The sequence below is a fragment of the Venturia canescens genome, chromosome 10 (assembly GCF_019457755.1).
Source record: "Venturia canescens isolate UGA chromosome 10, ASM1945775v1, whole genome shotgun sequence".
NCBI lineage: Eukaryota > Metazoa > Arthropoda > Insecta > Hymenoptera > Ichneumonidae > Venturia > Venturia canescens.
In genome coordinates, this window is record NC_057430.1 from 7,940,637 (window position 1) to 7,955,087 (window position 14,451).

At 33.3% G+C, this 14,451-nt stretch overlaps 1 long non-coding RNA gene across 1 annotated transcript; it reads left to right on the forward strand.

The window, feature by feature from the left end:
- The first annotated feature begins 2,848 nt into the window (after positions 1-2,848).
- On the forward strand, positions 2,849-7,389 carry LOC122416859 (uncharacterized). The gene is made up of 6 exons (XR_006262182.1): positions 2,849-3,448; positions 4,578-4,807; positions 5,319-5,518; positions 5,596-5,722; positions 6,199-6,348; positions 6,431-7,389. It is a non-coding gene; the product is annotated as an uncharacterized lncRNA (long non-coding RNA).
- Positions 7,390-14,451: the final 7,062 nt, after the last annotated feature.

Sequence of the window (14,451 nt, forward strand, 5' to 3'; positions counted from 1 at the left end):
TCGTTTTTCTATTTACATTGAAATTAAATAATTCCGATAACTTTGCTGGAAAGTATAGAGAAAGTACAGACTTATACACAATATCATACAAAATTTCCAAAAATTGAAGCGGTTAGACGATTTTTTGAAAAACTCATATTTTCGTAAAATTTCAAAAATCATAAAATTTAAACCGCTCAACCGATATTCCCCAAATTCAATACCAACCTTCCTATTATGATAGTCTATTAAAAAAAAAAAAAAAAAATTATTAATAAATCTTAAAATATTCGAAAGTTACAACAAATAACAAATAAAATAGAGGCTTCACATTCTAAGCCAGGAATGAAACTACCTTTCAAAAATCAAGCGACTGTTCAGTCACCTACATGTAAAAGAAGAAAAAACGATGAAGATTCAGACAATCAAAATTACAACGATATAAATTCGTAAACTGTTCAAAATAAATCGTAAAATCAGAAAAAAAAATTTATAAACTTAATTTGTATTAATATCGTTGATGTTTTTAATACCCGCCCCGACCAGCAAAACCTCGGCTTCACTTCGGTCCTGCAAAAGTCGGGTGGGTGACGCTCCCCCCCCCCCCCCCCTTTGCGGGACTACTGATAAAAATAAATATCGTCAATGTTCAAAGTAATTTTCTACGTACTTTCGGCTAGGGGATCAAGAAAAATAGTATACGACCCACGGCCCGAATGCTGGATGTCCTGGCTTCGCCTCGGCCTTTAACTTTCGGGCCTTGGGTCGTAATATACTATTACTTTCACTCATGTGAATATTTTGTATCCATTGTTCGAATCATCAAATGAATAATATCAATAACTAACCATTTTTATTAATTTCACTAATACGTAGTTGATTATCAGGTAAAAATAGTACCATAGTCAACTTACCCCAATGCTGTTCGTCAAAAAGTCGATTCAATAACTCATTTCGTTTTATGTCTAACAATTCAAACTTTTTTATGATATAGAGGAAAGTTGCTTCTATTTGAAACAACCATTTGGTTATGGAAATCATGTTTAGTTCCTTGTTTATAAGTACTAGTTTGAAAAGTTGGCAACCAGCCCCGGTCTCCGTTACTTTTCACCAAAGAGAAAATATATCGTTCTATAACGCAACACTGCTGTGCCTCATCATCACATATTTACAAATAATCTACCACACGTTCCCAAAGTGTCGATTATTGTACAAATATTTTTTACCAGATTCCACAATGTCAACGAACTTTTAGAAATAATAACGCAATTTTAAAATCACGGTGACATTTGGTACTTGACGCTTTTATTTTTGAATATGAACTAAGTATATTGCATAAATAAATTTTTTGAATTTTGATCAATATGCCTCAAGTATTGGAAATTCATTTATTGAAACCGTACACCTCAGTACTTGTGGTATGAGTGTGATCAATCGTTTATGTTACAGTATTTACCTGAGGATAAACGGTACAGTAAAGATTATTGGAAAGATGAATATTTTACTTACATGATATAACAAGTTTTTTTCTCATTCAGGTTTAGCGTACTATATTTTGAATTGATAAAAAATCTTGGTGATTATTTGGTGCTTTCACATTATCGTTGATACGCATTTAAGAACGAGAAAAACATGATTCTTTCATTATTCTGGTAACTTGAACAACAAATAAATCCAATCATGCAACCACGTCGGTCTACGCAATATATAGTGGAATTCTTTTGAATATTGATTTCCAACATAAATTTGCTAAATGTGTAATTTTCAATTAATTCTTCAATTTCTATGTAATTTATGACCATTGTTTTTGCTAATTTTTTTCACACGTGTATTCGCCAAGGTAGGAGAATCAACGGAAATATGCAAAACATGTTGAAACCATTGGTGTCGTGACATGAAGAAGTCGTGGCATGAAGAGTTACGCGCTAGCAGTGGTATTTCTACGTGATGTGGAAAAGGATTTTCTTTTACGGGTTTGAGATCGGAATTATTATGGAAAATTGAATTAGAAAAACAGTTTGTATGAATGAAAATAACATTTTATTTCATTTTTCTTTCGGGTCGTATTTAAAAAAATACATATTAGATTTGTAATACGAAATTCTTCGATTTTAATGAACTTCATAGAGTGATGCTATACTTCCGAAGTTTTTGTTATTACCTGAATTTTACGTGAATCGATAAATTCATATGGTTTTTTGTTAGTTAGGTTTCTGATGAAATGAAAGTTTTTATCTTCAATTTATCGTTCCTGACATTACCCGTGTGCGTGCTTCATTATTGTTTTTCAACCTTGATATTCTTCTTCACATTTTTCTTCTATATCTTGAGATAGTTTACATCGGACGTGATGAATATGCCAAAACTGATTAAGAAGTGCGATCATCGTTATAAAAAATGTCGCAAAGCACGTAGTCTTTATATGTTATTGATTTACTACAGTCGATTGTATATGAATATGAGCAATTAACGTTTGTATAGTCGATTATGGAAAGTTGTGCCGATGAATGCGGTATAAAAAGTCGACTTTTTTGTATTTTTAACTAAACTGTCTCAAGATTTTCCAGTCCCAGAATATAATTTGCGCAGCAAAATGCAGTCACGTAAGTTAATCCAATTCAACATGAATGGTTGTAATCATGCACAATTGTCCTTAATTCGTTTAATTTAACATACGTTCTTTTTTTTTGAGTAAATTAATATGATTCAGCAAATATATTTGATTGTACAATAAAACCCATCAGAAATCAAATTTTGAAAAATTTGGTTTAATTTTGAAAAAAAACTCATTGTCTTAGTACCATAATAATTGAAAATAGTGCCTTTTCTTAAAAATGTCGTATGTTTTCAATCGAATCTTGTTTTACAATGATCTTTGTGTTCTCATTTGAACTCTAAATCATGACATTGAGTTACATAAATCATAAAAATATTATGAATACAATATGAATTATTTTATTTTGCAGTGTTTATTCGCGCCACTGCTGGGTTTTTCATTATTACATTTATGTTTGAGTTGTACGTGTCTGTAAACTCACAGACATCAACATCGATTATTGGTACAGTCGTTCCACTAGAAAATGGACAGAACGTAAGTCTCGCAGCCGTGGATTTCGTCGAAAACCTCTTTCGGAAATTCGCATACCGTTACACTACGCGTTTAAACGCAATCAAACAGAAAATTTTTGTTCAATCACTCAGTGAATTGCAGAAAGTCCATAATTGTTGGTAATTCTCATTCCTGCGAACTAACAACTAATTCGTTTCATTGTACAAACAAGAATCATACGACGATTCTTTTATGAAGGACAGAGTTGTTTCACTCTGGAGCGCTTTTTTCCTTTTATCTCTTTTTTCGTATCAAGATGAAGAAAGCATAAGAAACGAATATTTACGATTACTCGAGCTTCCAGCCAACAAAACAGAGATTGCTAAAGTTAGTTATGGAAAACTCTGGAATGCAGCAGCCGTAAGTAAAAAGAATATTGCATTTTGAGTTTTTGGTTGACGCTGGAAGGACAACCTGTGCAAAAAAATTGCAAAAAATAATCTTCAATAGTGTCGATCGATTGTTTGCATAAAAAAGTGTTACTGAACACATTACAAAAACACTTGAACATGAAAATGAAAATATTCGTTCGCGCAAACATGACACTGAAACCTGACTTTGTCGAACTTGGCACACAAATGTTGGAGGCGGAAATTGACCGAGATAATGAAACGCAGAATTATCGAGATCGAGTCTTTGTAGCAATCAACAATTGGGTGGAGGCTCAATTAAATGTGACACCGTTATTTGATAATTGCAAGTATTATACTAACTTACTTTTTATGGCTCGTTTGAGCCACGCGATTCCAGAGTTTGGATTGACGTTGATGTTTGATTGTTTCGTTGTAATTTAAGGGGCCTACCCTAATAAGAATTTTTTTAAAATTAATTTTTTATATTACATTTTTCGAAAGTACTCATATTTCAAGGTATTATAGTTAAATTTTAAAAAGATCTGAGCAGTCCAAGTTAACTTTTGAGCGATCGTTTGGCTGTCTGAGCGCGCTAATACGTACCACCCAGTATGGTACCGCATAGCTATAGCTTTTTTTAAACGCGTTTTTCTCAAAATGACGTTTTTGGACGGTTGTTGATGAAATCTCCGAAACTATTCAACCGATCCTTACCAAAATTTTACCACATGTTCTCTATGACTAGCTATAGCGCATATCATACGAATTTTGAAATGTTGAGTGGAGCTATTTTTTTTATTTTCAAAAAACGATAGAAAAAACGTACTTTTTCGTAGTGTTTGGAAAAATTTCCGCCACTCTGTCATTTTTGACAAAGTGGCGGCAATTTATTTTGTCAATGGCGGCATTTTTATTTTTGTTCTCTGATAATCCAATTCAGAGATTTTATCAATGGTGTACGTCCATCTTTTTTTTGGACTTGTCTTCTCCCCCATTTTTCTGTACGAAAATTGAGTAAAATAATTATAAATAAAATTTTTGTGTGTATTTGAAGAGTGTATTCTTTAGGCTTAACACTTTTTATATTCATATTGAAGGTTTATACCGGTAAAAAAATGGAAATGTTGTTGATTTAGACGATGTGCAACTCAACACGGATGTGATGGTTGTCAATACTATCAAATTTGCAAGAACTTGGAAAATGCCATTCGTCACCTCTAACACTACATCACATTACTTCTACCTGCTTGATTCTTTCAATAATAAGGTACCTCCGACAAACGTACCGACCATGCATACATCTGGTCGTTTCCGACATGGCCAGATCCCTGATTTACGTGCAACGTTTGTCGAACTTCCTTTCGGGGTAAGTTATTTAAATGGAGTTTTTGAACGCTGTAGACTTTAAACTTGCCATGAATGCAAGTCAATTTTTAAAAAAGTCTTTATTTCTACTTTTAAGTTTCGCATCTTCGAGCGAATTAAGCTCTATAACTATTAGATTTAAATAATTTTCAATTCGTTTCTCGCTGCAGCTGTATGAATGTAAGTTAATGAAATTCCCGAACACGTTAAACACGAACAGTCGTATATGTATAATTGATGAAGGAGGCTTAAAAAATGTATAAGTTTTACAATAAAAATAATAGTTCATATTGGGCGTAAAGAGAAAAGCTGCAGTTCTGCCCATTATATTCCATTAGGTTATATTCTTATGTAGATTTCTTTTCCGAAAAATGATGAAAATTTTTTAGCCCATACTAAAAAAGTTTGCATCATTTTTGGAAAAGTAGTCGAACTGCGTAATTACTAAAGTGACCAACGACTGTGAAGCTCTTAGTTCCTTTCTATTCACCATTATTTTATTTTTATTACAGAGCAACGGCGCTGACGATCCAATAAGCATGTTCATAATGCGTCCGGATATCCCTAATTTGATTGAGTTGCGGTAGAACAATTTTGCAAACCTAAATCTGAATTCATTACTCAACAGTATGGAAAACGACATTGATTTGTATCTTCCAAAGTTTTCATTTGTCCAAAAAACAAAGTAGAAGTAACCAGTTTGCTGAACACTGTTAGTATATTTCGCAAAATTATAATAGTGATATAGAATGAGAAAGGGTTTATTCAAATATCGGTCAATTTTTTCAGGTCGGGGTTAACAGAGCTCGATTTCTCCCGAATTATAGCCTTTTTTCGAGTCAAGATTATATGATCATCCGTGAGACACTTTCGGTCGTCGTCAATGAAACAGGCTACTTCCTTGAAGAATCGACTGGTTAGTTAAAATTCATAAATTATACTACCTTTTGCTTCAATATCGCAAAAACCAATCCTCAACAATTAGAGTAACGTTATTTACTATCGCCGAAAAATTGAAGAATTAAATGAAATAATGAAAATGATTGCACCCATTTTGCGAGCGCAGTACTTCTCTTCAACGTCTGTATTCTTTTCCTCAGTATGTGCATTCTATGAACTATTAATATACAAAATTAATTGTTCAAGACATTGGATGTTGCTTTTGCAAAAGCTTTACAGCTTTAGGAAATCCTCAAATTGGCAAGTTGCAGTCAAACACATGATTTTTGTGCTTCTTTGACCATATTAAAAAGAATGATTTTCCTCATCTCCATTGCAACTTTCGACAGCAACACTAAAAACTGCCTTGAGATTTCAGAAACAATTTAATCTCTTTCATACCATAATAACAGGCTAACAACTAAGTTATTATTATGTGATTTTTTTATACAGGACTTATAACCCGGCTTATCTGCTTTCGAAACGACAAAAATGATCGGTTCCATCGCCAGTAAAATTTGGGATGAATTATCCTTTTATTGCGATCATTGGAGTCAAAGGGAAATCCTTCAATCCTTTATTGGTTACGAAGTTTGCTGGCCGGTAAGAAAATCATAACTAGTTTTTGAAGACTAAAATTCACCAAAAAATTTCCCTTCTTTAATCGAAGGTTGTTCTATTTCAGTGTATTTGTCCTCGAGTTAGATGATCCATCGTATTATATACTGAAGCATTCATAAAAATGAATTATGTTTTTTTGAAAGATCACGATTCAATAGTTGTAATAAGTAGACAAAATTGGATCTCTTAAAATTTTTTTTAGCGGTTCCATCATGGTTTTCTATTTTTCATTCAGATGAAATATATAAGGCAATTGCATGTGAGGATTTGAAAGTTCTTTCAATTCCCAACGAATCAGCGAGTCCTGAAGAAACAAGAAAAAAGTGCCAACTTGGGACTTCAGTAGACATATGAGACCCAAATTAAGTACCAAATGGAACTTTATTTTTCACTAAATTGGGATCTAATTTGTCGTTATAAGTCTCGTATTGGGATCCGAAATCCTACGTAGGGTTTTTTATAGCCCTATTTGAATCGAATTTGGACTGAATCTGGAACCGAGTATGGAAGAAAAAAGTCCTATTTCGGAATTAATTATTCATTAAATCGGAAGATTTCCCATAAAAAATATCGATGTTAAGGTTCTTGGGTAGAATTCCTACTTTTTCATACCAGGAGAGCCAGGACAGTTCAGATTCGTTCCGTCTCAAAATTTTGGTGCGGACTCTATTCCAACTTTTTTTGTTAAATTTTTGAGCGACGATTAATTGAAAAAAAGAATTTTCTTACTTAGATTAAAAAATGATTTTTCTCCGTTTCCAGATGAGAAGACTTATCACTCATTATTCATAAGAAATAAAAATTGAGACAAAATTATCAGAATCAAAAATAGCTTCACTTGCGCAAGAATTGTATCGAGTTTCAAGAGTGAGAAAATAAGTCAACAGCTCAATTTTTAATTTAGACCGAAATAAAATTAGATCGTTTTTCATTCGCAAAAATGATTAATTACAAAAAATGTCGGAAATACAAATTTTCACATGTGATTTTAACAAAATTTCGTATATTATATTGTGAATTTAAACACAGAAAAAATACAAAATGAATAAATAATTCATTATTAACAAATAAAAAATTTCACACTTTAGTTTTTTTCTTGCCCACTCTTTAATTGCATAAAAAGCCCGAATTCATGTGTAACGGTATGCTTTCACATGAACGTACAATATTACTGTACATAGAATTTCCCTTTTCACTACTTTATTTCTTCGTGAAAAAGTAAGCACCTCACCGTACACTTGGAACAGGGTTAGTACAGGCCATACAACGTATTTTTTGAAACAATAAAAAATTAATAAATCATCGACGCAAACATAATGAAATCCAATCAAATTAAGGTTGTTATGGGACCAGCTCAAAATGCTACCACCAAGCTGAATTTCTTTCTGTGCGTTTATGACCCCTTTGCGGAACGCTCCGTACAATTTTGAAGGCGATTCACAGTATCGTTTTTGAGAAAAAAAATCGGAAAGTCAAAGTGTTTAATGCGCGTTTTACATGACGCTTATGGGAACATTCCGAATATTTTTCAGTTTTTTAGATATATTTCCTAAAAAAATGCTACTACAGAGCTGAAAAAATTGGTACGGTTTGATGAAATATCAGATTATCTTATAGCATCTCCGAAATTAGAATTTACAGGACCGTTTTAGAGTTATTCAAGTTTTTAATCGAGAATTCGCTGTAAAATCGAGTACGATTTTACAGCGAATTTTTTTATGAAATTTTTTTATGATTAGATGTGAAAAAACTGTCCAAACCATATATTAATTATGACGATTATTTCATAGTGATAGTTGGTAACAATCAGTCGGCCCCATGTATAAGCACAGGGCGCCCCCCTCTTACTTCACCCCTGGCGGCTAGACCCCACAACAACCTTAAACAAAACGAGATATACAGACACGGGGAAAGAAAAATCAACGTCGAATTTACAAAAAAGTTCAAGTATCTATTGCAGGCAGCTCGAAAAGTGAATCAAAAAATAATTGAGAATAAATATTAAATCACTCAGTTCTCGAAGGATGTTTTAATCTCTTCTCCGTCAACTCGAACGACTTAAAAGAAACGTTTTAAAGCGAATCAGCGATAAAGTATCAGAAGTTTGTCACTCATAATGAATTAATAAGAATTTATAACAGGGCTCCGGACAGTTTGCGTTAAAGCTAGAAATATTTTTCAGATATTTTCAATTTGTCGCTTCGTAACCTGCGTTATTATTCCAAGAATTAGTTCGGCTGTAGTTAAGTGCGTTTCCCAAACTTTCGCGATTCTTACACCATACGCAGCTTCTTCTATTAAATTCATTATTATAGCCAGAGTCATCGTATTATCGTTAATAACCGATACTTTTTCATTAGAATGAATCAACAATGTGTTTAGCTTTATCTAACCAACTTATATTTTCGTAGAAACTAACGAACATTGCATTCATTATTCGTTCTTGATTGATAACAAATTTTATAACTGATTATATCTCGGCGAAACGATTTGCCCTTGTGTTAATATTTTCGTAGAAATTTCGCGAGTCGTTAATATGATTTTTTTTCAAACATCCACCTTGTCTCTGCATTTTTGTCTTTAGAAGAGGTGACGCTCCAATTTGTTTATTTCTTTTGATATGAACATACCCAATAAGATCTTCGAAGTTCAACACCGTCGGAGTGCGAATAACGCGCCGCACAATAAATATTTGTTCATCATTTGCAATTATCGATCGGTTTGACTGTTCAACAATTCTGCAAAGTTTCGATGTAAGCCTCGTGAATGCACAGGGGACGAAGAATGCGCATATTATATAACACATAGACGAGTCCAAACAACCTCGAATATTCTCTAACAAACTCTTCTATCAAAGTGTTTGCCCCGTTAAAGTTTTCTTGAATTGATAAATCGCAGTGTAATATATATGAAGCGTTTCAGAGATTTTGAAAAAAGTGACATATACTCGTCAGAAATGATTTCTTGAAACAAAGTACGGTGTAATACAATATCCAATTGCGCCATTATGAAGCTTTCCACGAATTGTAGCAGTAAATGCCTTTAGGTTTTCTCGCTATTTTACTCGGTGTCCGAATCTTCTGCAATTGCTCGGTTATTATCTTTAGGCTCGTAGGTGTTCCGCTATATCACAGAGACATAGCTGGACTATAAAGAATCAATTTCATAGAGTTATGGTCTTTTGCATGCGTTTAGCGATGACGGCCGGAAAAGCAGAGCTCTCATTGACTATCGTTCGTCGCTAATCGCGCGCAGGTGCAAAAGCCGTAATTCTCGCAACGCCGAAATAAGCGTTATGCATTTCGTCGACTATTATGGATGTCGGAAGGTCACACATAGGGAGACTGTTAATTAACTGGTAAGGACGCAAATATGCGTTTTTTCCAAATTTAGATGAATTTTGATGAAACTTGGTATCCGAAGGTTTTCTGGGCCTCTCAATCCGAATCTAAAGTCTAATTTTGAAAATTCGGAATGGTGAATCCAAGAAGGCGGACTGACATGTAAATGATTATTTAATTTCGATGATATATTTTCAACAAAATTCCCCCGCTATTAGCTGGTGACTGTAAGTCACGACCCCAGAGTGTGTCACGTAGAGGATTTTACACTCTCTTTTTTCAATGTTTTTTTGTTTTGAATTTTGATTTTTCCCTATTTTTCTTTTTTATTCTGCGTTGATTTTAGCCTTGAGACGAATTCTTGCAGAACTTTTTTTCTCCTTTTTGCATTTTGATTTCCTTTTTTGGGTTTTGATTTTATTTTTTGCATTTTAATTTTCTTATTTGCATTTTGATTTTCTTTTTTGCATTTCGATTTGATTGAAATGTTGAGCATTGAAAATTAGAAATATCAAGAACAGTTATGACAATTTTCGAAGCTTACTCGATCGTACCAGTTTCGGCACGGGAATGGATTCACTCGCTTACCAGTTAAGTGGTTAAGAATTGAATTTTCCTTAATTCTATATTTTGGTACATTTGTTATCGTTGCCAATTGCATATCTATCCACATTTCGAGGTCTCTACGGTATCTAAAAACTTTACCGGTAGATTCTTCGGTTGTCAGGTGGTACTCTTTCGCCTTTCGTGTAGTAAATCTTGCATGTGTGATTTCCGTAGAAACTTTTTATTTTCAAAATTTCTTATCTAGCTACCGAATCTTCTACATAAACCTTCGTTACGAATTTGCTTCTCTCGTTATCTACGGTATTCAGCTTCTATTTGATATCAGTATCATGTAAAAATGATAAATTTTTCCAATTAGTGAGGTCAAGTACGAATTTAAATTTGGTTTACCTTCGTCGATACGAATATCAGTTAATACCATGTATCGTTCACATATGTGTGGAGATAATTCGCTGATCGTCAATCATGCAGGCCATGCGCTTTGACCTAACGATTTCCTTTTGGAGGTCATCTGTATTCACTGTGAGCGAGTAATTGAAATTCGAATGCAAAAACTTGCCGAATGCGTGTAACTTTTGATACAATTTACTGTTGTAGATATTTCCTATCGTAGCGATATTTCATGTGTCTTATTGTGTTGGGTATTAAGAATAGGGAAAAAAAGGTTGGGACAAGTACATTGATGGTCTCTTGTTTCTGGATGACATAGAAAAAAGATTCAGAACCAGGAAAAAAATTCTATAGAAATAATAAACGAAAAATTGAAAACTTCAAAAAAATTCAACAAAAATAAAAAACAATCGAAAAAATTCTGTAAAGAAAAATAAAAAATTTTCAAAAAAATTCATAAATATTGGACAAATTGAAAAATAAACTATCCAAGTTACATGCAGTATAAAAATGTATGATATCAATTGGAGGCCAAGTTTTTATTGATAATTTGAAATATTTATCGAACAAATCGCAAACTTTAATTGAAATTCATGATAATTATTTTCAAGAAAAAAGTTAATGAAAAAAAAGTCATAACGGAAGTTACGTGCAGTACTAAAATGAATTATATCAATTCGAGGTCAAGTATTTATCAGTTATTCGAAATATAATCTCCGGCGACAAATGAGCGTTGAGAATCCTTGTCGGGCTCACAACGTTTTATCAAAATTACTAAAAAATTAATGGAAATAAAATCATTAAAAATTCACATGAAAGTCATTCGTTACTTCAACAAGATACACACTGTAAAGAATCGATTCCCCTCCGACTTTCAGGATCCCCTGGTATTATTCACAACATTCAACTTCGATTGGATCGGTACAAATTATGTTCAAATACGTCTTAAACGTACTTGTCCGGCCCATCACTTTTTATTCAAATTGCTCATTCGAAAACAAATCAAAAACGAAGTTAATGCATGTGTTAATATTAACCCTCTCAGACCGAGACCTATTTCGCGTTGACGGAAAATGTTTCCCTTCATAATTTTATCTCAAAATACTTTCTAGTTTCCGAATCCATTGTGACATTTCAGTTTTTTTGTTGGGAAATATGAATTTTTGAATGTTCGCTGCGCGCAGCACCAGGTTCTTGGGGAGCAAAATCAGGAAAATTTACGAATGAATCTAGCACCGAATACCTTAAATACATCATATTAGCTTCCCTTTGAAAGGAAATAACGTTTGGAGTACGAAAAAAGAATGTATACCCACTTTTCTTTTGCGATAACTAAAGCACCATTTCACACAACGCCAGCTCAACATGAAACTCCGACTTCATATTGATATTTCGATGAGTTAAAGCAATTTATCTCTTGGTTTAGGAGTATCTAAGGTGCAATCTAACCTTGCTTCATGGGAATAGGCAGTTAGAACCCCGACCTTACTGACCGATGCAGTTTTATTGGGCCTGGAAGCGCGTGTTGCGTAAAAGCAACATACGGTCCGAGAGGGTTAAGGAACAGTAATTCCCGAGAAAATAATTTTCCTTCGAATCGCTCTTGTCAAAATGAAACGAAAATGAAAGATGAAGTTGATTAATCTATTTATATTATATGGAGTCATAATTCACAACAAAATCATTTTTCTTCAAATTCCAGGAATCCACGTGTCGTACTCGACTAGTGATATTTATCAAAATGTGTACGTGACTATAGAAAAAAAAACATTGCATGGCTGAGTAGGTTCGAAAATTTCTAGTAATGCGCCTGATTATTTCTCATTTTCATTGGTTCTTACCGAATGGTATGTGTTCACTGAAGAAAATCAGAAGTGGATATTGCTATACGAACTTGCGAACAATCAAGTTCAAATTACTTGGAGATATTATTTTTATTTCTATCCATTTTATTATATTTGTCATTATAGAACAGCCCTAATTTGTTTTCGAATGAGCAATTTGAATAAAAAGTGATGGGCCGGACAAGTACGTTTAAGACGTATTTGAACATAATTTGTACCGATCCAATCGAAGTTGAATGTTGTGAATAATACCAGGGGATCCTGAAAGTCGGAGGGGAATCGATTCTTTACAGTGTGTATCTTGTTGAAGTAACGAATGACTTTCATGTGAATTTTTAATGATTTTATTTCCATTAATTTTTTAGTAATTTTGATAAAACGTTGTGAGCCCGACAAGGATTCTCAACGCTCATTTGTCGCCGGAGATTATATTTCGAATAACTGATAAATACTTGACCTCGAATTGATATAATTCATTTTAGTACTGCACGTAACTTCCGTTATGACTTTTTTTTCATTAACTTTTTTCTTGAAAATAATTATCATGAATTTCAATTAAAGTTTGCGATTTGTTCGATAAATATTTCAAATTATCAATAAAAACTTGGCCTCCAATTGATATCATACATTTTTATACTGCATGTAACTTGGATAGTTTATTTTTCAATTTGTCCAATATTTATGAATTTTTTTGAAAATTTTTTATTTTTCTTTACAGAATTTTTTCGATTGTTTTTTATTTTTGTTGAATTTTTTGAAGTTTTCAATTTTTCGTTTATTATTTCTATAGAATTTTTTTCCTGGTTCTGAATCTTTTTTCTATGTCATCCAGAAACAAGAGACCATCAATGTACTTGTCCCAACCTTTTTTTCCCTAGGGGAAGTTTATGGTTTGATATCACGCCTTTTTTCTCAAAAGTTCCTCATTTATGTTATGACGGTTATAGGATTTTAGTATAAATTTCAATGAATTAATTGCTTAGTACATTTTTATAGATTCCATTCTCATACGAACATTTTTTATGGGATAATCTTTTTCATGAAATTATCAGCAAATAAGGGACCATCAATGTACTTTTCCCAATCTTATTTTCCCTGTGTATGATCTTCGGCTTATAAAGTTGGTTTCCACCATAAAAAACCAATTTTTCGTAAAAATTGTAGTGAAAATATTTCGTCACAAGTCTGCTCTTGAACTTTGGCGATTTTTTTCCTCATACTCTAATATGTTATGCCTATTAGGAACTCAACAGCATGGAGGAATCCGGGATGAGGCCCGAGAAATGAATTTCGGTTTATAATGTTGGTTTCCACGTAAAAGACCAATTTTTCTTCAAAATTGTACTGAAAATATTTCGGCACTGGTTTGGTCTTGGACTTTGGTGATTTTTCTCCTTGTCTTCTAATATGTTTCGTCTATTGGGAATCCAAGAGCATGAAGAAATACGTGTTGTGGGCCATAATATGATTTTCGGCTTATAACGTTGGTTTCCACGAAATAAGAACTATTTTTCGTCAAAATTGTACTGGAAATATTTCGTCACAGGTCTGTCTTTGGACTTTGGCTATTTTTTTTCTTCTACTCTAATATGCTATGCTTATTGGGAACCCAAGAGAATGGTAGAAAGCGGGTTGGGGGCCGAGATATGATTTTCAGCTTATAACGTTGGTTTCCACGAAAAAGGACCTATTTTTCGTCAAAATTGTACTGGAAATATTTCGGCACTGGTTTGTTTTTCCACGTTGGTGATTTTCCCCCTTATCTTCTAATATGTTTTGTATAATAGGAACCCAAGAGACTGAAGAAATGCGTCTCGTGGGCTGTAATATGATTTTCGGCTTATAACGTTGGTTTCCGCGACAACAGATCTATTTTTCGTCAAAATTGTACTGAAAATATTTCATCACCTGTCTGTCCTTGGCCTTTGGCGATTTTTTCCAAG